Genomic DNA, 25,663 nt, shown 5'->3' with positions numbered 1-25,663 from the left:
GGACACTCCTGGTACAAAGTAAAAATCATTCTTTCTTCTCTGGAGGGTGAACATATATAGAATTGATTTCAGAGATCTGGCAACATGGCAAAAGATGCCATTCTAAGTGAAGCCAATGGAGAACTCAAAGTCTTTATAGATTAGAATCTTAATCCTGGAAAAATTGTGGTATCATTAGTAGCTGCTCATCCTTCTACAGAAAATACCCTTGGAAAGCAACTCTTTCCTAAAACCTTTGAACAGTCTAATGCCAACATTGCACTGCAAGTGGTAATTGGTACACCTCAGAGACCAGCAGCACCAAATGCTCTCCTGTAGAAGTCCACACACCTCTAACACACACTTTGTATCACAGAACAGGCTTCAGATTCCTCACCTTATCCACTGAGAAACGCAACAGAAAAGGAGAGAAGAATGGCAAGTGCCTGAGGCATTTTTCAATGAAGGTTTGTGAGAAGGTTCACAGGAAAGGAATCACTTCATATAATGAAGTGGCAGAAGAATTGGTCCCTGACTTGAGTGCTGCTGATAATCATTATCTTACCAAATGAATCAACTTAGGACCAGAAGAAAATCAGACGATGAGTCCATGATGCCTTAAATGTCCCAATGGCCATGAACACTATCTCCACAAAGAAGAAAGAAATCAAAAGGATTGTTCTGCCTACTAACTCAGCTCAGGAATGTCAGAATTTAGAGGTACAGAATCAGAGAAGCCCTGAAAGAATGAAACAGAAAGAGTCTCAACTTCAAGAACTTATTCTACAGAAAACTGCCTTCAAGAATTTGGGGCAGGGAAACCTCGAAGCAGGGCAGCATGTTAACCTACTGTCTCCCTCACCTCGTCATCTACCTCTATTTCATCATCATGAACCTCAGCAAGAAGACAGAGATCCACTGTAGTATTTCTAATGACATATTTGAGAGTCTGTTTAATTTTGACAGCATGTTTGAAATCCACGATGACATAGAAGTATTAAAATGAATGGGAATGGCTTGTGGACTAGAATCAGGAAGCTGTTGGGCTGAAGACCTTAAAATGGCAAGAAGTTTGGTACCTAAACCTTATGGGACAGAAATGGCTCAGGGATCAATCAGCAGTGTATTTGCCACATCATCAGGTTCAACTTCAAATGGCACTTCCTGCCAGTGACTTGATGGGACACTGGCTCTTAGATATTGGCTCTAAGTTACTTTACTGGGTCTCAGTTAAGTGGCTCCAGGGTGGAGACACCCACGTCTTATGTCAGGAAGATGATGTTGATGGTATAATGATGATGCTGCTGATGCTGACTTCAATGAAAATGACAATGACAATGAAAACTGATAAACTGATTTTCTTAGCCTGTAGAGTCCCCCTTCCTCTTCAAATTCAGCTTCCGGAAAAAATTGTTAGGGAAGATGTTCTAGTTTGCTAGCTGCCGGAATGCAATATACCAGAAACAGAATGGCTTTTAAAAAGAAAAATTAATAAATTGCTAGATTACAGTTCTAATGCCAAGAAAATGTCCCAGTTGCAACAGTCTATAGAAATGTCGGCATCCAGGGAAAGATACCTTAGTTCAACAAGGCCAATGAAGTTCAGGGTTTCTCTCTCAAGTGAGAAGGCACATGGTGAACACAGTCACAGTTTCTCTCTCATCTGGAAGGGTTTACGGTGAACACTGTCAGGGTTCCTCTTTCATCTGGAAGGGCACATAGCGGACATGGCATCATCTGCTAGCTTCTTCTCCTGGCTTCCTGTTTCATGAAGCTCCCTGGAAGACATTTTCTTTCTTCATCTCTGAAGGTCGCTGGCTGGTGGACTCTGCTTCTCGTGGCTATGTTGTCCTACTCTGCTCTCTCTGAATCTCTCATTCTTCAAGATGTTTCCTCTTTTCTAGGACTCCAGAAACTTCTCAAGTCCAAATGGGTGGAGGCATGTCGTCACCTAATCCAGTCTAACAACCACTCTTGACTGGGTAACATCTCCAGGGAGATGATCTAATTACAGATTCAAACATACAGTATTGAATAGGGATTATTCTGCCTTTACAAAATGGGATTTAGATAAAAACATGGCTTTTCTAGGGGATATACATCCTTTCAAACCAGCACAGAAGAGAAACTTTTTCTGTTTTTTTTTTTTTATAACATGGATTTTACTGTTTCTTTTTGGCCTGCTTCCAAAAAGATATTGGTAAACTATTGAATTTAGATATGCGCCTCCAATTAGCAAGCAAGAACGGCTTGTGGGATTTTTTAAAATGTGGCATGGATGTGTGTTTTGACACCAGCATGCTAATGCAGAGTCTTCGTTTACTTCTTAGGACTTTGTGTTTTCATTTTCTAATTTTTAAAAAAATTCAGAGTTCATTTTTGCCCCCTTAATTCTTGCTGAGTTTGCTGAAGAAATCGCACTTCATCCACATAAATGAAAATAAAATGCTATCTTGTCATGGAAAGTGGTACATTGAATGGCTATTTATTTGCAGCGTGGTTTGAATGGCACTACCAACCGATGGACAGCAAGATAACAGCAAGTTTTATTTTGTTAAATCATGTAGTGTCCAAGGAACCAAGCAAAATAGCTAAGCTCTATCTTTTTAAACATTAAACACCATAAGTTTTATTATGCCTTTATTTTCCCTTAAATTATATTAACTGTTGTGATTACATCAAGATTATACTTTTTTTTTTGGCTCTATTTTGCAGAAGACAGATTACAAAGTGTTTCTTTAGTTGGTTTGTTTGTTAAAAGTTTATTACCATGTTTGTGCAGCTATATAATCTATCTTGAAGGCTTGGAAAGGTTTATAGTTTATGGGAAAATTTGCCTGATTTCTTACAGGCAATGTTTGGAAATTTTATTATATTGTTGTTTACATATTTATAAGTCTATCATTTAAAGACATGTATATGAACAAATGTATTTGTTTCGTAAGCATCTTCCTGTACTCTATTGTAAATTGAAATTAAATAGAGTGAATGTTTTAATAGTTTTTTAACTAAAAATATGTCAATCATTTTTTTTTCTTTTTTGAGATATTTTCAAACACCATACAGTCCATCCAAAGTATATAATCATTGGCTAACAATGTCATCACATAGTTGTAAATTCATTGCATGATCATTTTTAGAATATTTACATCACTCAGAAAAAGAAGTAAAAAGAAAAAAGGAAAAATCCCATACATCCCATAACTTTTACTCTTTCCTCTCATTGACCACTGATATTGCTCTCTCCCCAGTTTTTTTCACCCCTTATGCCTCCCTATTATTTATTTTTTGTCCTTATTCTTTTACTCATCTGACCATACTCAGGATAAAGGAAGCATCAGCCGCAAGGTTTTCACAATCACATGGTTACATTATAAAAGCTATATAGTTATACAGTTATCTTTAAGAATCAAACATACAGTTCAGCAATTTCAGGACTTTCCTTCTAGCTATTCTAATATGCTAAAAACTAAGAAGGGGTGTCTATTATGCATAAGAACAGTGTCCAGAATAACCTCTCGACTCTATTTGAAATCTCAAAACCCCTGAAACTTTGTTTTGTCTCATTTTTCTCTTCCCGTTTAGGTCAAGAAGGCTTTGTCATTCCCATGGGTGCCAGGTACGGGTTCAACCACGGAGTCATGTCCCACATTGCCAGGGAGATTTCAACACCTGGAAGTCAGGTCCCATGAAGTGGGGAGGGCAGTGAGTTCACCTGGTGAGTTGGCTTAGAGAGAGAGAGCGAGAAGCCACATCTAAGCAATAAAAGAGGTTCTCTGGGGATGACTCTAAGGCATCATTTCAATCTTTTTTGAATTGTTCAAAATAGTTCTTTTTTAAGTAAAAAGAAAATGGAGTTTCAGGACAGGCAGCAGTCTCTTAAAATTTATTCACAAAACAATGAAATGCACAGTTGCTGTTAGCTGCCTGTTCTAAAATGATAGTCTTTTTTATTGAAACACTAATAAACTTTTCTGTAATAAAAAAATTAACACAGTTTACTTATATTAAAATAAATCTTTATTCTTGTATCTCAAAATCAAAGAATTCTTACACAGTAAAAGGATGCTAACATTCTGTAGTCTGAGCCCTCTCTTCTATTAAACAGGTCTACATTTAATGAAAAACTCATTTATTCAGTACGACAACTTTTATGCCAGGGTGCAATTAATTGCGTGATGGGAAAATTTATATAACACCTAAATTTATACAGAAGAAAGCCTTTAGTCATTCCTCACGGATTGCAAAGGAGATGTTAAAATATATTAAGATCTATTCAAGAGTTATTTTAGATAAAACTACCTAAATTTTAAATGAACATGCTAATCATTGAACTAAAAAAAAAAGTAATGGTCTCTTTGTACTACTGTATGTTGTATTTCTTGAATCTGTTCCACAAAGAATCCTTTTCCTATTAGGGTGTTGCACCATCAGAGAATAATTTCCTTAGGAGTCATTTCATTATTAAGTAGAGTCATTGCTACTTCAACATCTGTAGTGGTTTGGAACTGTATGTACTTCAGAAGATTGTGCACTAAAGCTAGTCCATTCCTGTGGTTGTAACCTATTTTAAGCAGGACCTTTTGATGACTTAATTCACTTAAGGCATGTCCCACGGTGGGTCTTAATCCTATGATCAAAGTCCTTTATCAACAGGTGAATATATATATGTGTGTGTGTGTGTGTGTGTGTGTGTGTGTGTGTGTGTGTGTATATACATATATATATTGAATATGAAGATGAAGATATATATATATATATATATATATATATATAGAGAGAGAGAGAGAGAGAGAGAGAGTGAGATTATTGGAAGCAAGAAACTGAAAGCAACAAAACCAAACAGAAAAGGAAGAGACAAGCATATGCCACCATATGTCTTGCCATGTGTCAGTAAGACGAAAGACTACTGACATCAAGTCTTTGGGAAAAAAGCATCTCCTTGATGATACCTTCATGTGGACATTCTCACAGCCTCCAAGTATAAGCTAATAAATTTCCACTGTTAAAAGCCAATACATTTCATGGTTCAGTGGTAGAATACTTACCTTCTATGTGGGAAACTCGGGTTCAATTCCCGGACCATGCACACACACATACACACACACACACACACACACAAAGCCAATACATTTCATGGTATCTGCTTTGGGCAGCCTAGGAAACTAAAACAACATCCATACCACCTTATATGATTTTTTTCTAAGCCAATCTTTGTAGTCCCTCTTTCTTTACATTAATTGGCTCAACAGTGGACTTGTGACCTAATTCAGGTCAAGAAGACATGAGAGGAAGTCAGTAGGAGTCTTTCTGGGAAGATGCTCCTGTCTCCTAATAGAGACCACATCTCTTTTCCTCTAAACCTTATTGCTTCTGATTGAAGAATGTGAAACTGTTGGAACCATCCTGTATAGTAAGAAGATAGAGGCAACACTGTGGACAGAACAGAAAAGATGCAAGAACAAGGACCCTGATTAACATTTTTGAGACAAAACATTGACCAACTTCAGACCTTGCCCTACCTCTGACTATTATGTTGGTGATTCCTATATTTCTTAAAGTCTAAGCCAGTTTAAATTAGAGATGTTATTAACTGACATTGGAAAGCACACCACACTTGCAGATATACATGTTTTGCATCTCTTTTAAATGACTTGACTTCATAAGATGAAAAAATAAATTTCTGGGAAGACGTTGAACACCTAAAGCACTTGATTGAAACCGTGCATAGAAAAATAGAAAGCACCCATAGTTATATCAAGATTTAATTTCTATTGCTGAATTAGGATGAAATTGGGGTATGGATATAACTTTTATATTAAATACAAATCTTACTAGAATATATAAATATTTCTATTATTTAAAAAGCACTTCACAATTCTAAATGGGCTCATCTATATATATATATTTTTTTCTCTATTTCTTTATTGATCCTCTGTCTAGATGTTCTGTCCATTGATGAGAGTGGGGAATTGAAGTCTCCAACTATTATGGTAGATGTGTCTATTTCCCTTTTCAGTATTTGCAGTGTATTCCTGACGTATTTTGGGGCATTCTGGTTCGGTGCGTAAATATTTATGATTGTTATGTCTTCTTGTTTAATTGTTCCTTTTATTAGTAGATAGTGTCCTTCTTTGTCTCTTTTAACAGTTTTACATTTGAAGTCTAATTTGTTGGATATTAGTATAGCCACTCCTGCTCTTTTCTGGTTGTTATTTGCATGAAATATCTTTTCCCAACCTTTCACTTTCAACCTATGTTTATCTTTGGGTCTAAGATGTGTTTCCTGTAGACAGCATATAGAAGGATCCTGTTTTTTAATCCATTCTGTCAGTCTATGTCTTTTGATTGGGGAATTCAGTCCATTAACATTTAGTGTTATTACTGTTTGGATAATATTTTCCTCTACCATTTTGCCTTTTGTATTATATATATATATCATATCTGATTTTCCTTCTTTCTACACTCTTCTCCATACCTCTCTCTTTTGTCTTTTTATATCTGATGCTAGTGCTCCCTTTAGTATTTCTTGCAGAGCTGGTCTCTTGGTCACAAATTCTCTCAGTGACTTTTTGTCTGAGAATGTTTTAATTTCTCCCTCATTTTTGAAGGACAATTTTGCTGGATATAGGAGTCTTGGTTGGCAGTTTTTCTCTTTTAGTAACTTAAATATATCATCCCACTGTCTTCTAGCTTCCATGGTTTCTGCTGAGAAATCTACACATAGTCTTATTGGGTTTCCCTTGTATGTGATGGATTGTTTTTCTCTTGCTGCTTTCAAGATCCTCTCTTTCTCTTTGACCTCTGACATTCTAACTAATAAGTGTCTTGGAGAATGCCTATTTGGGTCTAATCTCTTTGGGGTGCGCTGCACTTCTTGGATCTGTAATTTTAGGTCTTTCATAAGAGTTGGGAAATTTTCAGTGATAATTTCTTCCATTAGTTTTTCTCCTCCATTTCCCTTCTCTTCTCCTTCTGGGACACCCACAACACGTATATTTGTGCGCTTCATATTGTCATTCAGTTCCCTGAGCCCCTGTTCAAATTTTTCCATTCTTTTCCCTATAGTTTCTGGTTTTTTTTTGGAATTCAGATGTTCCATCCTCCAATTCACTAATTCTAGCTTCTGTCTCTTTAAATCTACCATTGTAGGTATCCACTGTTTTTTCCATCTTTTCTACTTTGTCCTTCACTCCCATAAGTTCTGTGATTTGTTTTTTCAGTTTTTCTGTTTCTTCTTTTTGTTCAGCCCATGTCTTCTTCATGTCCTCCCTCAATTTATTGATTTGGTTTTTGAAGAGGTTTTCCATTTCTGTTCGTATATTCAGCATTAGTTATCTCAGCTCCTGAATCTCATTTGAACTATTGGTTTGTTCCTTTGACTGGGCCATATCTTCAATTTTCTGAGTGTGATCCGTTATCTTCTGCTGGCGTCTGGGCATTTAATCAGATTTCCCTGGGTGTGGGACCCAGCAGGTTGAAAGATTTTTCTGTGAAATCTCTGGGCTCTGTTTTTCTTATCCTGCCCAGTAGGTGGCGCTCGTGGCACTCGTCTGTCTGTGGGTCCCACCAATAAAAGATGCTGTGGCTCCTTTAACTTTGGAAAACTCTCGCTGTAGGGGAGGGTCGCCAGCCGAAGCAGCTTGGGGGAGTGCCAATCCAAATCTCCCAGCCGGCCCAGGAAGGAGGGAGGGAGGGACTCCAGCCGCCTGCCGCCCCGGCCCAGGGAAGCGCGCCCCCCTCGGCGATCTCACCACGGTGGGTTCTCCCAGCCAGTTAGCCATTCCAGAATGGGGTACGCTGTCTTCTTGGTCTCTGTCGTGGCTCCGGGAGCTGTTCTGTATCGTTTCTACTTCCTTAGTAGCTGATCTGTCATCTATATTTTAATAGATTTTTATTTATTTTTCATTGATTTTTTCTATCATATAAATTATTTTGCTATATGGTATGAAGAATGGATTGAATTCTAAATAATTTTCAAATTTCATCTAAAAATAATCCAGCAAGTCATAACTTTATGGCCTACCAGCATATTGACTATCATCTTATGATGATTCTACTATTTTTCTGTCCAATCCTGATGGCTTTATAGTGTGTATTATGTGCTAGGGCAAGTTTCCTAATCAGTTTACAATGGTCTACTCATAATATTCAAGATTTATGTACTAAATATATCTAGTTTTAATAATTTCAAACCCCAATGCAAAATAGTACTTCGACCGAATTTTTACTGCCATCACCAGCTAAATGTTCCTTATAATCCCTCAAACAAAATTCTTATTTCTGTGTCATATGAAGACAGATCTATCAAGGGGAATGGCTATGGCTGTTTTCGTCAGAAATGATATAACTTAAGTGTAATTCTTATAAAACACCAGAGACTTTAGGTCTACTTCAACTTCTTCTTTTTTTTTTTTTCTAATTTTTTTCTCTCATGGAATGGCAATAAAAAGAAATGGGAGAAATTGGAATTTCCCGTGCAAGCCATATCAAAACAGCACTCCATCTCTTAAAAGATAAAGCCAAAGTAGCTTCCCGACCAAAGAAATGGTACTTAGTTGGAATGCTGTGGAAGCACAGAATGAATAAAATATGCCTGAGTAGATTGTAAATGGTAGAAGATAACAGGAAAGTGATGAGAAATTAAATGTAAAATATGGCTGGCTTTCTGAAACAGAGATAGGCAGTTAACAGTATAAGGGGAAAGAAAAAAGACTAGTAACAAGCATCCTAATCAACAGCAAACTCCATAAATCCCAACTACGTAATCTATCAGGATTATGAGTAATTAATTTCACTGAAAACTGAAACTTTAAAAGGAGAAAGAGTCATGGAAGTCAATCTACTTCAAGCCCTCCCCAGTGTGTCAGAGAAATATTTTCAAAAGAAAGGAATTACTGGGCTTAGAATCATTTTAACTCTATTTATTTTTTGAAGTGTTCTTTTCAAATACCATAGGGCACATGCCATGATATTAATAAATAAATTAAATTTTAGTCAAAACCTTGCAGCTAAAATTCAAAACTGAAAAAATTCAATAGATAGATTCATCACACATCATTTACTAATACTAGAGCAAGATGTAAAATTATCCAAGTGGCTGATCAGATACAAATTAGATAGTCTATAAAAGACTTTGAATAGATTTTGATTTGAAATGTGTAAATTACATTAATGTTATATTTTAAATGACTTTTTTCAAAACATGTTGATTTATAACATCTCATTAGATCTTTACAAGATATCTATTAGGTATGCAGGGCGGGAAGAAATATGCTTCCCCAATCAAATTATCTTGCTGCTTGAGGATATGTCATATGATTGCCAATTTATATTCAATATATATTTATTTGGAATGAGTTATACAGCTAGACTAGATGCTATAATGGAGGAAGCAAGAAAGTGTACAAATGTAGCACAGCAACTTCTGTGCTAAAGGAGATTACAGGCGCATTTGTGGAGATAAGATTTATACTGGTGAAATACTAGGAAACACTTAGAAATGAAATGTTAAATAAGAATGATATAATTACAATGTGGATGATATAAAATTAACTTATACTATTTGCTAGAAACATCAAGTATCATTTATATTTTGTTTTTAAATTATGCCATAAGGTGATAACATTGCATTTTACAGGACAGAAGATTGAGGCCAGGGTCATAACCTAATTAACTTATAAAAACACAGACATATTTTCCTGCCCTATGCTGAAATGAGCTAATATGACATTGTTTGTGAAACTGCTTTATAAACTAAACTGAGGCTTTATAAAGAAATAATGACATTTTTATTACTCTCAAAATAAAATTTATTTGATAAAATATCTTTAATAAGAAAAGATACTGAGTACCAAAAACCAGAGTAAAAAGTGTTTTCATTGTGTATGCAAACATACACAAGGGAAACCATATGGTTTGAACCATGAGGCTCTAGTTCAAACACCATCTGGTAGCAATTTTCCTGCAATAAAAAGACCATCTTCACTAGCTTTCCACATGAGGACATAAGCCACCTCTAGAGAACTAGAGCTGTAGATTGGCTAAAATATTAAATCTAAATGTAGGACTTCACTATGTGAGTTATATGTGCTGAAGTTTGATTTGATTAACTTTGGAATAAATGGTCCACAATAAGAACAATTAGTATAAATTCACGTTTTAAAGTACTTGCTCTTGTAATTTAATGTCACTGAGTATTTTATTGTTGATATTTCTTTAGTAACTCCAAAACCTGTTTAAGCTTGATTAATTCTGAGATGGGCGCTAACCATTTTAAACCTTCAGAGGGGTGACATGTTTCTAGTTATATAACAATTAGGCGTGTATTGTTATACAGAGCACATTCTGGTTGAAATTCCAAGTAGCAATACCCCTGTTCTATCAGTGACCTTTACTTGATAGACAACCCTGTCTGGGTAAACGTGTTGTAGGGACAAGTGTGAACTTCCTGTAGTCATCAGTTTAAGTCAACACTGACATTTTTTTTCTTTCAACATTTAGTAGACTCAATACTTCCTCAATGAAATGAAATGCAATATCTACTTTTGATTTGCAAGAGATTGTATTTCAGCAAGAATGGAAGCTATCCTTATTACCTCTTTCTCAAAAACAAATAACTAGACTAAATAATAATTTCAATGGCCACATTTTGCTATTATAATAATTTCTTTCATTTAGCTATACTAGGATTATTTTATATAACATGCTTATACATGCATTATGTAATTTTTATTCTTATCTCATTCAATTGAATATTTATAGTCTCTACTAGTAGTTCATTTGGATACCAGTGTAGGAAATAAATATCTCCATACTCTTTAGAAATATGTAAAACAAAAACTAAGTAATATTTGGATGGCAAATTATTATTATCAATGTAATGCTAGAGGCTTTAAATGGGCAGTTTGAACAGAAATAAATTGTCAAAGCTCATTGCTTTGATATGTGTTAATTTGGATTTTACATTAATGGATTGGCAGTGCAATACCTCATGACCAACTGGATTTGCAGAACTGGCTACTCTTGTATGAAAGTCAGTGGTTGAATTTTCTAAGTGTTTAATTTATTACTGTGCTGGTAAGGACATTTTTGTTTGGCCCCATCTTTTCTTCTCTCACTACATACCTTTATTTGCTGACTTGTAAAAGACCCTAATAATTAAATGCCTATTTTAACTTGACATCTGAATTTCACCCATGTTCTCTTATCTCCATTTCTACCAGCATGTCCTTAATTGAACTCTTAGTTTACAGTAACTGATTTTTTAAATATATACTTTGACTTCTAATATCTGAAACTTCAATTACATTCTTGAAAAGCTCAAAAAAATTAATGACTCTATTGCACAACTAATAAAGAACCCAGTATTTGGTATTCAACACCTTAAAACCTTCTAACTTTCCAACACTATTCCAAGCATTCCCTTCAGGCATCCTACGGTGCAGACAATTTTGAATATTCCCTACATATTCTCCAACTTCTCTCATTTCTAAGTCTTTTCTGTCTCTTTCTCTCTTTTCCAAACATTTTATCTCCTAGATTGTTTTTTTTCAGCCAGAAAGGAAAACAAGATTTTATTATGAGAGCTATGGTCATTAATAGTTATCCTTCCAATAGAAGAAAATCGCTATAGCAGCAAATGCTCAAAGGGGGAATATTTCTTCTCATCTCTTCAAATTAAACTGTTATGTTCATTTATAATTCAAGTAAAATAAAAATAAGAATATCCCAGCGTAAAATCAGTACATGTAATATCAACAAAATTAATGACTCTGGAATTGTTACTAGAACCTTGAGAATTTTTCTCTTCACTGTCAGATTCCATTTCACCTTCTAGGATGTTTATTTGAATATATTCTGGCAGCACCAAAGAAAGATGTCTCTGTGCACTCCACTGGCTCACACAAATGCAGAGTGACTGTTACCTTAAGAGTAGGCAGGCTTAGCTTGAGGTCTTACACTCTGTCATTTCTGCTCACGTCTCTTTGCACAGTTAAGTATTCTAGACTTGCAATTTATGAATAATTTTCAGGCCCCACTGAGAGATATCTTAGAGAATGCATAATTATTCGTGGTTTTCTAAAAGTGAAGATAGAATTTGAGAAGGCTGATTTATATTACTTTAGATAGGATCTAAAATATCAGTCAATAAGCTTGAAATATAAGAAAAGCATAAAAAAAAAAAACTTGAAGGCAATGTAAAATATAATTGATTTCAGGAATATATATATATACATATATATATATACATAGCTCCATTTTATATTTATACTTAAATATTAAATATCTACATGTTTTATATTAAATGTAATATATTTTCAATCCTAAATACTCTATAGCAGGTTCTTAGATTTAAAAAACAGAACATATTATTTGAGTCATTCATGAGTACTCATAAAATGTTTTTTTCTGCTGGTAGTCCATAAGTAATTTCAAAATCTCATAGTTAAGTACATTCTGACCAATTCAGTAAAAATAAATTATATAAACATACACCATATAATATATGGATATGTTTATTTTATTACATTTATGTATATTATGTAGGCATTCAGAATGATAAATTCTTAAGTAACCTTTATTTAAGTTTATATTCAATAGATATAAGTATTCAAGCAAATAAATATTAAATAAATAATTGTGCACTTATTTATGAGATCTAAATATATAAAATAAACATTAGTAAATCAATACTATTTAATATCAGTGTTCTTTCTTTTGTGTATGAGTTTATAATAAATTATATGAAGTTTATTAATATTTTATAGTACAATATATAATAAGAGAATATTCAGAACTTTTGCATGCATATTAGAAGGATAGTAATGGTTAAATTCTCTGATTTAGACTTTTTGCGACACATAGATTGACATTATACTTAACATCAATAAATCAAATTGACTTTGTCACTCAAAATTCGTTCTTAGAATATTTGTATTTGTGATTTACTCTGCATGTTATCCAGATGATTTGCCAAAAAATTTCTGTTTATTCTTGTTATAATATACATTCTTATCAGAATTTTGATAGCCATTTTGAAGATAGACAGCTACAAGATACTTGGGAGAAATAAGCATTGGCATGCAATGATACAATTAAAGGGAGAAAAAAGAAGAAATGGAGGACAGAATAGAAGGAAGAGAGAAAAACTTAGAGCAAAGAGGGTGGGGAAGAGAAAAGGACCGGAAAATGAAAGGGGGAAAAATGAATTCTAACTTTTGCTTCTAGGAATTAAATGCCTTGAGGGACAGATAAATCTAGATATGTAGAGAGGAGTAGGGGGCTGGTAGAGATGGAGGATGCCAGGCATGGAAACTGAATGAGTGCAGGCATGGAGGGCAGAATGGGTATGGGATTTTCACAGAACACAGAGCATAACTGATTGACATTTTTGTCCATTTCCTTACAAAAAAAAAACACAAAACTTTGGTAGATGAAGAAAAATAGCACTTGGCTAGTTCAGTTAACCCTTTAATACGGCACATTGATTCCTAAGAAACTGGGGAAAGTAATTAGATAACATTATTAGGGGATATAAACTGAAATATAAAATAGAAGGAATACAAATTCCCAGAAAGTTAGTGATAAAAGAATTAAAAATAGAGCCCAAATCTTGGCTCTTTTGTTTGTTTGTCGCTGTTGTTGGGGAGGCTGAGGTTGAGAAGGTTTGGCAACATTCAAAGTATGGAGGGTGGGAGAACGAGGATTAAAGCAGGGAATGCTTTTTCTGGATATGAAATCATGGATAAGTACACTTTTATGAGCCTCCATTTTCATTTTCTCATCTGAAATATCTACCGTGCAAAATTATTTTGAGGATTTAATGGCATCGTGTATGCAATGAACCCAGCTTCTCCATAAAGAGAATATTACTGCAAATGTTAGTTATGCTCATTGTACTTCTGCAAATAGCTTAGGCTAAATTATACCCATGTTTTCTTTCAACTCTAATATTTTGTAATTCTCTTCCTATGATTCCCACCCACAGGGAAATGTCACTGAGGGATGTTATTATACAGACGTTTACTTTATAAAAGACTAGGTAGATAGAAAATATGACTTGGTAGACCCAGAAAAAATACAAGTAAAATAATATAACTTAAAAGTAACATACAGTTTTCTATTTAAAAGAAAGTGTAAGATTACTTGCACAGTATAAGCAAAGACTTAGCACTATAACTTTGGAATTATCATTCACAAACTTGCTTAGTGTCGATAGCTCAAATAAAACTAGCTGCATATTAAATCGGACGCCTAGACTTAGAAAAAAAATGAATCTGAAATTTGGTTTGCAAAGCATTTTTCTTTGTTTCTTATTGTACTATTTTATTATCTTTAAAAGCCAGTAAGAAATGTTGGCACAGTCATTAGAAAAAACTGCATTTTTATTCATAAGGAGCCAACAATTCAAGTGATTATTTACCTGATATGTTAAAGTAATCAAAATCATCTTGGAAATGACACTTGAAAACAGAAATAGAAAATTAATTGTGGCCGATTTCATTTAGCTATTCAACAATATTAAGCAAAACATTGGTTGAATGTCAAGTACAGAGAGGATCTGGGTTCGCTTCTGGGAGGTGTTAGTCTTCCCAGGGTTTAACAAGATGACCTCGTTTAGAAAATACTCAAGAACTGAATGCTCCAATAAATATGCACTGTTACAAACTGGGATGAATGTGTCTAAGGAAAAGAACAGAACACTATTCAAGAGAATAACAACTAGGATAGACAGAGCAGCAGATTTAGGAAGGAGGTCAGGGTCAGCCTCTGAGGAGAAATGGCAGTTGAGCTGAAACCTCAAAGATGAATAGGTGCTGGCTAAGGGGAGATTGAGCATATTAAGCCCCTTTGGCAACTGAACACCAAAAGTCTATTTACCCAAGAAGGAAAGAGACTAGAGCATTTATAGAACCAAAATACATAAAAGTATGAAGAACTAAGTTGCCCATTCCATTGGAGCGTGAGAAGAAGTGGGAACCAATGAGAAACTATTGAAAACTCTTCAGTGAAAAGATTCAATGTATTTGTTAATTACCTCATTCTGGCCAAGGAATTGGGCTGAAGAAAGTCAAATAGATAAGCAGGTAGACCAGAAAAGAAACTGTCAAAATAGTTCAGACAAAAGATGGTATGGCTTGGATGGGGGTGATGACTTGATAGAGAACAGCCAAAAGATTTTTATTGTGTTAGGGATAAAATGGAAAAGATGTTGTGATACTGTGGTTATTATAAGCATTGAGGAAAATAGAGTTATTTGCCTCAAGCAACTGAGTAAAAGGAGGTACCATTCAATGTGGTAGGATAAGCAATAGAAGAACAGATTAAGATCGGAAGGGAAAGAGTTCATTTGTAATTTGTTAAATTTCAGATGTCAAATAGACGTATAAGTGGACATGTAAACTAGTTCATTTTATATATGTGTCTGGATCAGGGAAAATGATCTATATCACTTATTTAAAGGTGGGAATATTATCTTATAGATAATATTTAAAACCATGGGAATGATTAATATCATCTAGAATGAAATTCAAGGACTCAGTCACACTGTCCTTTGTTTCACCCTTGAACATCTCAAACATGCTTCTTGGCATGTGCTATTCATTTGCCTGAAATACCCTTCAGGCTAATCTACAAATGAATGTTTTCTCAGCAAATAGAAGAGAGGCCTTCATTGATCACCATAGCTAACTTAGCAAACTTACCTCACTATCTCTATCCATGTGCTCTATTTTATTTCCTACACAGCACTTAACTTTCTCAGAAGTGATAGAATTTATCTATTTTGACACATCCTACTATAATGCAACTCTTTGATGGCAAAGATTCTTCTGTTCTATTCATTCTCTTATCCTGAGACAGAATAGGTGCACAGCAAAAACCAGTATGTATTAACCAAATGACTGACAAGAAGAACAAAAGAAGTCAAAAGACAACTGATTCTGGAGTGGCTTTTGAACATTTTGAGTTTAAGAATAGGCAGATGAGGAATGACACCAGCTACACGGCTTAGTAAATGCTCTTGGTGAACAATTCCTCTCAAAAACAACAAAAAACAAGCTAATTGTGGCAGAACCAATTTTCCCAAAATGATAAGAAATGATTGAGGTTAGACAACATTTGAGTGAGTAGGTAACCAAGAGAAAAACAACCTAAAAGTGGTAGGAAACCTGTGAGATACTTTTACATGCATTGGGCTCTATTTCCTGGCTTTGTACAGCATGCTGTGGGACTGATGGTGACTTAGAAGCTCATGTCCTTACTATGGCATTTCACATTCCCTGTGTGGGAACCTCCTGTCTATTATTAGCACAATATTGTGTAAATTTGGTGTGTTTCTATGCCTACTTCAAACTGCTTCATGGAAGATGGACACAAGGCACTTGTTTCGTTCACCTAACCTGGAGTATACCTGGGGTGCAGAAGCAGTGCAGAGAGGTGGAACAGAATGAAGCAAACCACAGCCACCTAGGGAAAAGACAGTTGATTCATAAAACACCGTGTCTGGAGCCTAGGAGAAGAAGCTGTGGTGGAAATCTCTTTTTTTGGAGGTCAAATAGGATCAGCAGGAACATTCTTATTAGAGAAATTCTTTGATTTACCAGTAAGATGCATGTTCAGAAAGTCATGAGGAGAACCAACCTACAGATGGAATTATAGGTTAGTATAAACTGAACTGAGCATTTAAGGAGCGCCTTAACATAGGGACAACATATAATACAGACACCAACAAAAAAAAATTCCAGCAAACCCTGAAGAAAGGTGACAATTTGACTTATAGAACGAACACATCAAAATATTCAAATATCCAGGCTTCAACCAAAAAAAAAATCAGCCCATTTCCATTCAAAAGAACAAAAATAAAGTGCCAGAAACTGTCTCTGAGGAAGTCCAGACACAGGAAAAACTAATCATGAATGTTAATCATTCTTAGTAAATAAGTTCAATGAACTAAAGAAAAATGCAGGAAAGAAATAAAGAAAATCAGGAAAATAATGCATAAGCAAAAGTTAGAATTAGAACATTTGCAAAAGAACCAAACAGAAATTCTGGAGCTGAAAAGCACAATAACAAATAAAGAAACAGCAGATTTGAACAGGCAAAAGAAATAATCTATGAACCTGAGGCTGAGTATTTGAAATAACTCATTTTGATGAGCAGAAAAAAAAATAGAATGAAAAAATGGAACAGAGTCTAAGGAACCTATGAAGAGACCAGAGACTTGTCACATACAAAGGATCATCGATAAGGTTATGTACAAATTTGCCATCAGGAGCCACAGAGACCAGAAAGCACTGGGATAACATATTTAAAATGCTGAAATGAAAAAAAAAATCAGATAAGACTTCTAAATCTGGCAAAATTATCCTTCAAAAGAGAAGGAGAGAGAGAATACATACATACATACATACATACATGCATGCATGCATACATACATACATACATACATAGAGGGAGAAATCAAGGAGCTCTCAGATAACGTATTTTTTATGTTACAGTGCTCACAAAGTATAAAGATGTTATCTGTGACAACAACAACATAAAGATGGGGAGAAACAGGGTATAAGAGCAGAGACTATGAATTTTGTTGGACATAACTTGATATCAGTTCAAATTGGATTTTCTATTTTAGGGTTTTAATGTAAATCCCATGGTAAACCCAAAGAATATTTCTAAACATTAGACAGGAAGGGAAATGAGGAGGAAATTCTATAGTTTCACTACAGAAGGTCAACTATGCAAAAATCAAGGTAGCCACAGAGGTAATGAAGGTCAGCAAAGACATGTAGAAAAGAAATGCAAAATGGCCAAAGTTCTGTTTTATTGGTAATTACTTTAATATAAATGTAAATGGATTGAATTCTCCAACCAAAGGCAGAAATTAGCAGAATCAACTTCAAGAAAAACTTGACCCAATTACACATTGTTACAACAGACTCACTTCAGACTCAAAGACACCAGTAGGTGGAAAGTGAGTAGATGAAAAAATATGCCATAGAAAGAGTAACCAAAAGACAACTGGAGCGGCTTAACTAATATCGTGAAAACATAGACTTTGAGACAAACTTATTAAAGGAGACAAAGAAAGACACTAAATATCTTTTAAAAGGATCTATCTACCAAGGAGAAATATAACAATTATAAACCACTACACACCTAAAGAACTCCAATAATGAAGCAAATATTGACAGAATTGAAAGAAGTAGATTGTTCTGCATTAATTATGGAAGATTCAATCCACCAACCTTCATAATTAATAGAACATATACAGTTTATATCAGTTAGGAAGCAGAATGTTTGAACAACATTCTCCTTTCCACTTGAGAGGGAAACCCTGAACTTCTATCAGCCTTCTTAAAATAGGGTATCTTTCCCTAAATGCCTTAGATCAGACATTTCTATAGACTTGCTTTAATCGGGACATTTCCATGGCCTAAAAACTGTAAACTTTCAACTTACTAAATTCCCCTTTTAAAAGCCATTCCATTTCCAGTATATTGCATTCGGGCAGCTAGCAAACTAGAACAGATGATTATATGGTGTGTAAATACATCTCAATGAAATTGCATTAAAAATTCCACTTTAAAAAGAAAAGTGGGTGCTTTCAAACTTAAGACATCTTTCTTTATTGAATATCCTATTGACTGTACTTTTGGTTAAACTCTATGTTCTATTGTATCGATCAATAATTTATTTGATAGTTGCTAAACATACTTTCTCAGTGTTTCCTCTAATTTTCTATTACAGAAGAAACTACTAGTAAATCCTTTAAAATAATATAAGAAATACCCATGTTCTTGTAAAATTCAAAGTATAACTTAAGATGTTTATATTGACTGTAATATAAATTACAATAACAGTGAAAAGAACCACCTCAAAGTATGCTCATAATATATAGCCTGGAGGTTTAGGAAGTAGAAAATCCAAAAATGTATTGCATACGATATATCAAGAGTGGCATATTTTCTTTCAGATTGACATGTTTGTAAATTATGTGAGACTTGACAGTGAATGAATGTCACTTCCTTATATAATAATGCAAATAAATCTGACATATGTAAATGCAAGTCTTTCCCCAATTCAGAAGTCAAAGACAAATGCACAGAAATCAAAATGTAGTGGAGAATCGCAATTTTCTGACTTACCAAATGCTTTAAAACGTAAGTAGAATAATGTATGTACTCTCTAAGGCACTAGATTGATGTCAATTTTCAAATCCCCTAATGCTTTTGGATCTATGTTGATTTCACTAATCTACATACCTTATTTTCATCATCTCTAAGTTATCCTTCATATTCTCAGGAAAGATTTAATCATATTATTTTTTACCTCAAACCCTTTCAATATCTACAAATGATAATTTGATTATGTGCTTAGTTTCTATTCTCCACAATCAGAAACTATAGGAGGAAAGAAAATATGTTTATTTTGTTCACCATTAAATAGCATCAAATAGTGACTGGGATATAGTAGGTGCATAATAAATATTTTTTGTATAAATGAATATTATTTCATGGATAATAAGGACCAGTTTATTAATGAATTCAGGTCTCTCCAGAGCTGAGTCTGAACCCACCTTAACAACTTTGTCTAAAATAACAAGAAGCACAAATACCATAACAGATAAAAAAAAAATGCAAGCTAGCTGCTGAAATAAGTTGTAGAACCTATTTTGTTCTTTCTTCAAGGAGAAATGAAGCTGAGTTTACTGATGAAATCAAAATTTTGAATTTAAATTAAGTTGTAGAAGAGGCAGGATAATTTGGAAAAAGGAGCAATGAAAAAGAGGATATGCTCAGGTGGGACTGTGGAAGGGCAGTCCTGCCACTTTTCCGTGGGGCTCGCAAATACATTCTGGACTCAGGAAAAAGGTGTCGACCAGAAGGGAACACATTCCCTTAGTATATAAGGGGACTGACCATGCATTTCTTTCTCTGTTAACCCCAACATATGTAAACAGTCACTGGAACACAGTCTGACCCTGGAGGCCACGTATTACAGCAGTTAGTTCACACCCTGGAAGGGGGCTCCCCCACAACGGCAGCACATGAACTCAAGAGAGGGGTACAGCACATAAAACTTCTCCCTGTCCACAGATTGCGACTCCCTGGCTATGCAGAACATATGCTCAAAAGTGAAGCTGATATTGTACTGTATCTTCTCTAAGTGAGTAAAATGTCTTTCTATCAGAGTCTATGATGTTTGTGTTTTGTTGATGGTCCCAATACCTGTTGTGCTGGTTTGAAAGGATGAATGTCCCCCAGAAAAGCCATGTTTTAATCTAAATCCCATTTCGTGAAGGCAGAATAATCCTTATTTAATACTGTATGTTTGAATCTATAATGAAATCATCTCCCTGGAGATGTGATTTAATCAACAGTGGTTGTTAAGCTGGAATAGGTGACAACATGTCTCCACCCATTTGGGTGGGTCTTGGTAAGTTTCTGGAGTCCAATAAAAGAAGAAAGATTTTAGAGAATGAAAGAGATTCAGAGAAAGCACAGCAGAATGACAGAGCCACGAGACGCAGAATCCACCAGCCAGTGACCTTTGAAGATGAAGAAGGAAATTGCCTCCCGGGGAGCTTCATGAAACAGGAAGCCAGGAGAAGAAGCTAGCAGATGACACTATGTTCACCATGTGCCTTTCCAGATGAGAGAGAAACTCTGACTGTGTTGGCCATGTGCCCTTCTCACATGAGAGAGAAACCCTAAACTTCATCGGCCTTCCTGAACCAAGGTATCTTTCCCTGGATGCCTTTGATTGGACATTTCTATAGACTTGTTTTAATTGGGACATTTTCTTGGCCTTAGAACTGTAAACTAGCAACTTATTAAATTACCCTTTTTAAAAGCCATTCTGTTTCTGGTATATCGCATTCTGGCAGCTAGCAAACTAGAACATCTGTGTTGGGGTGGGCTGACATCTCTTTAGGTATCTCTCCTTCTGAATGACAGAGATGCTAGAATCAGGACCTCTTGCAGGTATCACCCAGTTTCAGTGTTCTGCAAGAATGAGAGAGAATGCATCTAGAGAGCTGGGGCCACTGAAAGGAGAGGTGAAAGGACCTTCAGTAGATTTCATATTCAGGCCAGGCTCATCTCTGCAGTTCTATTATTCGGTTATGGTTTTGAAGTCTCTATCAATAGAGATATATCATTTATAACTCTTAAAATGTAAAATACCAAACAAAACACTGTGGTCAGCAAATGTGTGAGAACAAAACTTGCATGCGCATACCTTTGGCAGCATCTCCCTTATACGCATAAAGCAATCAATAACAATTCCCAACACGACTTACAAAAGACAAGCCTAAGACATCACTATTTCCCCCAATTTATCTATCTATTTATTTATTTATTTATTTATTTATTTATTATTATTTTTTTGCATGGGCAGGCACCAGGAATCAAACCGAGGTCTCCAGCATGGCAGGCTAGAATTCTGCCACTGAGCCACCATTGCCCACCCTATCTCACTCACTTTTATAAATCGAACCTTATAATGTCACATAATTAAATAAATCAAAACTACATTTTAGAGTATGTCTTACAAATAGAGATTTTTTTCAATATAATTTTCACTTTAGAACTGATTGAGGTTTTCAGAAAAATTGTGACAATAGTACAGAAAGTTCCCATACACTCCACAACCATTTCCTCTATTATTAACATCTTATATTAGCATTGAAAATTTACTAAAATTAATGAATCCATATAGATACATTATTAACTAAAGTCCAATGTCTTTAGTATATTTTAGTTTATGCAGATTGTTTCAGCTTTTCTCTAATGTCCTGCTTCTCTTCCAGGATCCCACATTATTTATTTATTTGCCATGTTTCTTCAGACTTCTCTTGGTTGTGACAGTTTCCTAGACTTCCTTGCTTCCGATGACTTTGATTGTTTTGAGGAACACAGCTCAGATATTTTGAAAATGCTTCTCAATTGGGATTTGTCTGGTATTCTTTTCATTATTATACTGGGGTTATGGGTTTTGTGAAGATGTACCACAGAGGTAATTTACCATTTTCATCACATCATGATATTAATGTTAGCTGTGATTACCTGGCTGTGATACTGTTTGTCAGGTTTCTCCTCTGTAAACTTAATCTTTTTTCCCCCTTTCCATAATGTCCTCTTTGGAAGAAAGGCAACGTGAAGCCCAGAATTAAGGAGGAAGGAGTTATATTCTGCCTTCTTGCGGGCAAAACGTCCACATAAATTATTTGGAATGTTTCTGAATGAGATTTGCGTATTCCTCATTTATGTATTTATTCAATCATTTGTGTATATAATATAGCCTCATGGGTTTAGTTCTACACTTTGGGTTATAATCTAAGATGACTTTACTTTGTGGCTCAAATAGTTCTACCCTTTGGCCATTGGGACCTCTTTCAGTTGGCAAATGAGAATTATTTTCATAAGCTATGATATCATAAATGACATGAGGATTTGGGGATATCCAATCACAATCACGACTATAATAAAAACCTGTACTGTAATACCTCTTTTCCCATGTCTTCCTAGAAGTATTTATTTTAGAAAAATAAAATAATTGTCAATTGAAAAGTTGCAAGTTTATCAACTAATCACTTTTCCCTCTGTTAGGGGTTAGATTGTGTCCCTCGCCAAAAGATATGCTCATGTCCTAACCACAGGTCCCACGAATGTGATATCATCTAGAAATAGTGTCTTTGAAGTTGTTACTAGTTAAGATGAGACCAACTATAGTACACGAAGCCCTAGTCCAATACAACTTGCTGATCTTATAAGCAGGGGAGAATTGGAGAAAGAGAGGGGAGATGACCATGGAATGACTGAGGCAGTGAACACCATGGATTGCTGGCAAGACACCACCAGACGCCAGGAGAGAGGCATAATACAGAGTCTTCCCAACATACTTCAGAGGGAGTACCTGCCAATGCCTTGATTTCAGTCATCTAGCCTCTAGAACTGTGAGACAATGCACTTTTGTTCTTTTAAGTCACCCAGTTTGTGATACCTTGTTATGACAGCCCTAGGAAACTAAGACACACCCCCTCTGTCCTTTTTCCCCCTTTTTATTTTATGTAAAGATTGTTGGTGGTGAATAACTTATAATTTAGTCATTAGGTTAAATAATATTTAGATAGGACTGACAATGGCTTGAGAAGAAATTAACATTTCCCAGTGATGGAAATTGTGACTGTGTCCCAGTGATGATCCAATTACTTGTCCCAGTGATGATCCAATTATACTAGCACTCGATGTTTACACTTTTAGGGGAAAGAGTGAGTATCTCCCGCTATATAGAAGATAGTCACATCTTGTTAAATGAAAGCATGAAGATGCTATTGGAATTGTAGGGTAGGAGTGTCGTTGGATGCCTAATTCTAACAGCCAAAGGGAGGACGTGAATGCTGAAGAGGCAAAGAAGTTGACACTGCTGCTTATTATGCTGTTGTCTCTCAACTCTAAATGATCCCTTCTATCGCTGCTCTTTAATGCTAAAGAGCACCAGAGGGAGACTGGAAGGTGGGAAAAGGGAGAAGAAAGTTGCTTCTTTTTGTTGGCTTCCTCTTTCTGTGTCACCTCAGCAATATTTCTTCACTCTAAGCTGAAATGTTTCCAGAAGCAATTGGTTCCAATTTTCAGAACATTTCCCACTCTCCAATCCATTGTTCATTCAACCCTGGTTCTTTTCCTTCATTCTTATGGTTACTACCCCTGAGGCAACAGTGCCTTTTCAATCATCTGACCTCTGTTAAATGACATCCGTATATTAAAATTTCTTTGTTAAAGCAACTAATATGGTTTCTGTTTTCTTTATGGGACATTGACTGATACATCTACTTATCCAATAGAAATAGCTAAAGACAAGTTTGTTTATAAGCCTATGTATAAATAGAGAATTAGAAAACAAACAGAAATGATATGGTACAATTGTCCTCCTTTCCTTTTTTTGAAACAGAATTAACTTAAAAATACAACTTCAATTTTGTTTAAAATTTATGTTATATCTCAGGGAATCAATTAATTTTATTTCATGTTGTCCTTTTGCTGTCTGCCCATCAGCCAAACTGATCTTTTATTTCTCCTAACAGGCTTTGCTGTGGGTCTTTTGTCTTAAATGAAGCTCTTCAGGTTCTTCATTTTTCAAATCTAACCACATTGTCAACTCAGACCTATCTCTCTCATCATAGCTTAAGTGTTGCTTCTTCAAGGAAGCTTTCCCTTACTCTTTAGAGTCTTCTGCCAAGTTCACCCATAGAACTGAGCTCCTTTATGGCACAGTGCTTGTCTTCGTACCAATATATACTCATTTGTGTGATTCCTCAATTAATTTCTATCTGTTTTACTGACATGGAGCTCCTTTATATCTTGTATTGCTTTCCATTTTATCCCCTGACACATACTAGGTACTCTACTGGCATGTTACTCTTCCTAAAATAATTTTCCTCACTTAAGTTTCCTGTTCAAAGTATCTTCATAGTTTCAAATCTATGGTCAGCTGGAATTCAGAGTCTTCTAGCCTCTATAACTTTCCCATCATTTTCAGAAGAAAAACCCTCTGTTTCATCCAAATTAACTTACCACCCCCTGAAAATATAATGAACATTCTTGTCTCTATGCCTTTATTTGTATCTTTTTCTTTTAAGTGTGATTATCTGCTTTCTTCTGCCACCTGGGTCTGTTTAATCTCCCAGTCCTATGACAAGCGTCTTTTAAGGACAATCTTCAACCTATACTGTTTCCCTCTTCCCTTGAACAGTTATCTTAATTATTTATGCCACTCCTTCCACATTTGCTCATACATTATCACGTATTAAGGCTGTTTGATATTTTCATGTATGTATGTTAGCAGAGTTTGGGGAGCTCACCCAACATCTCCTCCTCTTACTGTAGACGAACCTCAAAATTTTGAGGGGTAATAATATGCCAACCTTCAGGAACTGAATCACAATCAGTGTAAGCCAATAAACTGTAGTTTATTTCCCATTATCAGTGACTATTCTAGGGACACATAGGTGACCTATCAAGCTGCTAGGTGAAAATCAAGACAACTGAGCAAAACTTCTACCTTTCCCTTACTTCTTGCCAAGAGCTTTGCTCTGAGAGGATCTAATGCTGGAGGCTAACACAGCATATTGCAGCTGTACCAATATATCAGATATCACTATGCTGAAGACTACAGAATGAAAGGACTGAAATAGTCTACGGTCTGAAGACTTTATCAAACTGAGGAACCAATCCTGGAATGTCCTGTCTCCAGACTTCTTTATGGTTAAAAAAATGGGATTATATGAAATAATTAAACATTTCTTCTAATAAATAAAGTTTGTACTTTATTTAAGGCTCTGTCGGTCAAGTGCTTAGCTATTTGTAGCCCAAAGCATCTGTGATGGTTAGTTTCTGGTGTTAACTTGGCCAAATGATTATGCCCAGTTGTCTGGTCAGGCAAGTACTGGCCTGACTTGCTACAAGGATATTTTGTGGCTATTTGATTAAAACATCAGTCAGTTGATTGCCTCTGTGGCTGATTACATCTGCAATCAAGTAAAGTGTGTGCCCCCTCAATGAGATAATCCAATCAGTGGAAGGCTTTTAAGGGAGAAGAGAGACTCTTTCAGTGTTTCTTCAGCAGCGAGTCTCTCCTGTGGAGTTCGTCCAGACTCTTTACCAGAGCCACCAACCTCACA

The 25,663-nt window shown here is 35.4% G+C and overlaps 1 protein-coding gene and 1 pseudogene across 1 annotated transcript in view; one reads left to right on the top strand and one right to left on the bottom strand.

Annotated features, from left to right (window-relative positions):
- Positions 1 to 25,663, bottom strand: part of LOC143675538 (CUB and sushi domain-containing protein 1-like) — a 925,048-nt gene that overhangs the window by 195,203 nt on the left and 704,182 nt on the right. The window lies entirely within an intron of this gene.
- On the top strand, positions 85 to 1,153 carry LOC143676714 (transcription factor Dp-1 pseudogene; annotated as a pseudogene).

This window comes from Tamandua tetradactyla, chromosome 3, assembly GCF_023851605.1.
Source record: "Tamandua tetradactyla isolate mTamTet1 chromosome 3, mTamTet1.pri, whole genome shotgun sequence".
Lineage (NCBI taxonomy): Eukaryota > Metazoa > Chordata > Mammalia > Pilosa > Myrmecophagidae > Tamandua > Tamandua tetradactyla.
Note: the sequence above shows the minus strand (reverse complement) of the source record. Positions and strands in the feature narration are given on the sequence as shown.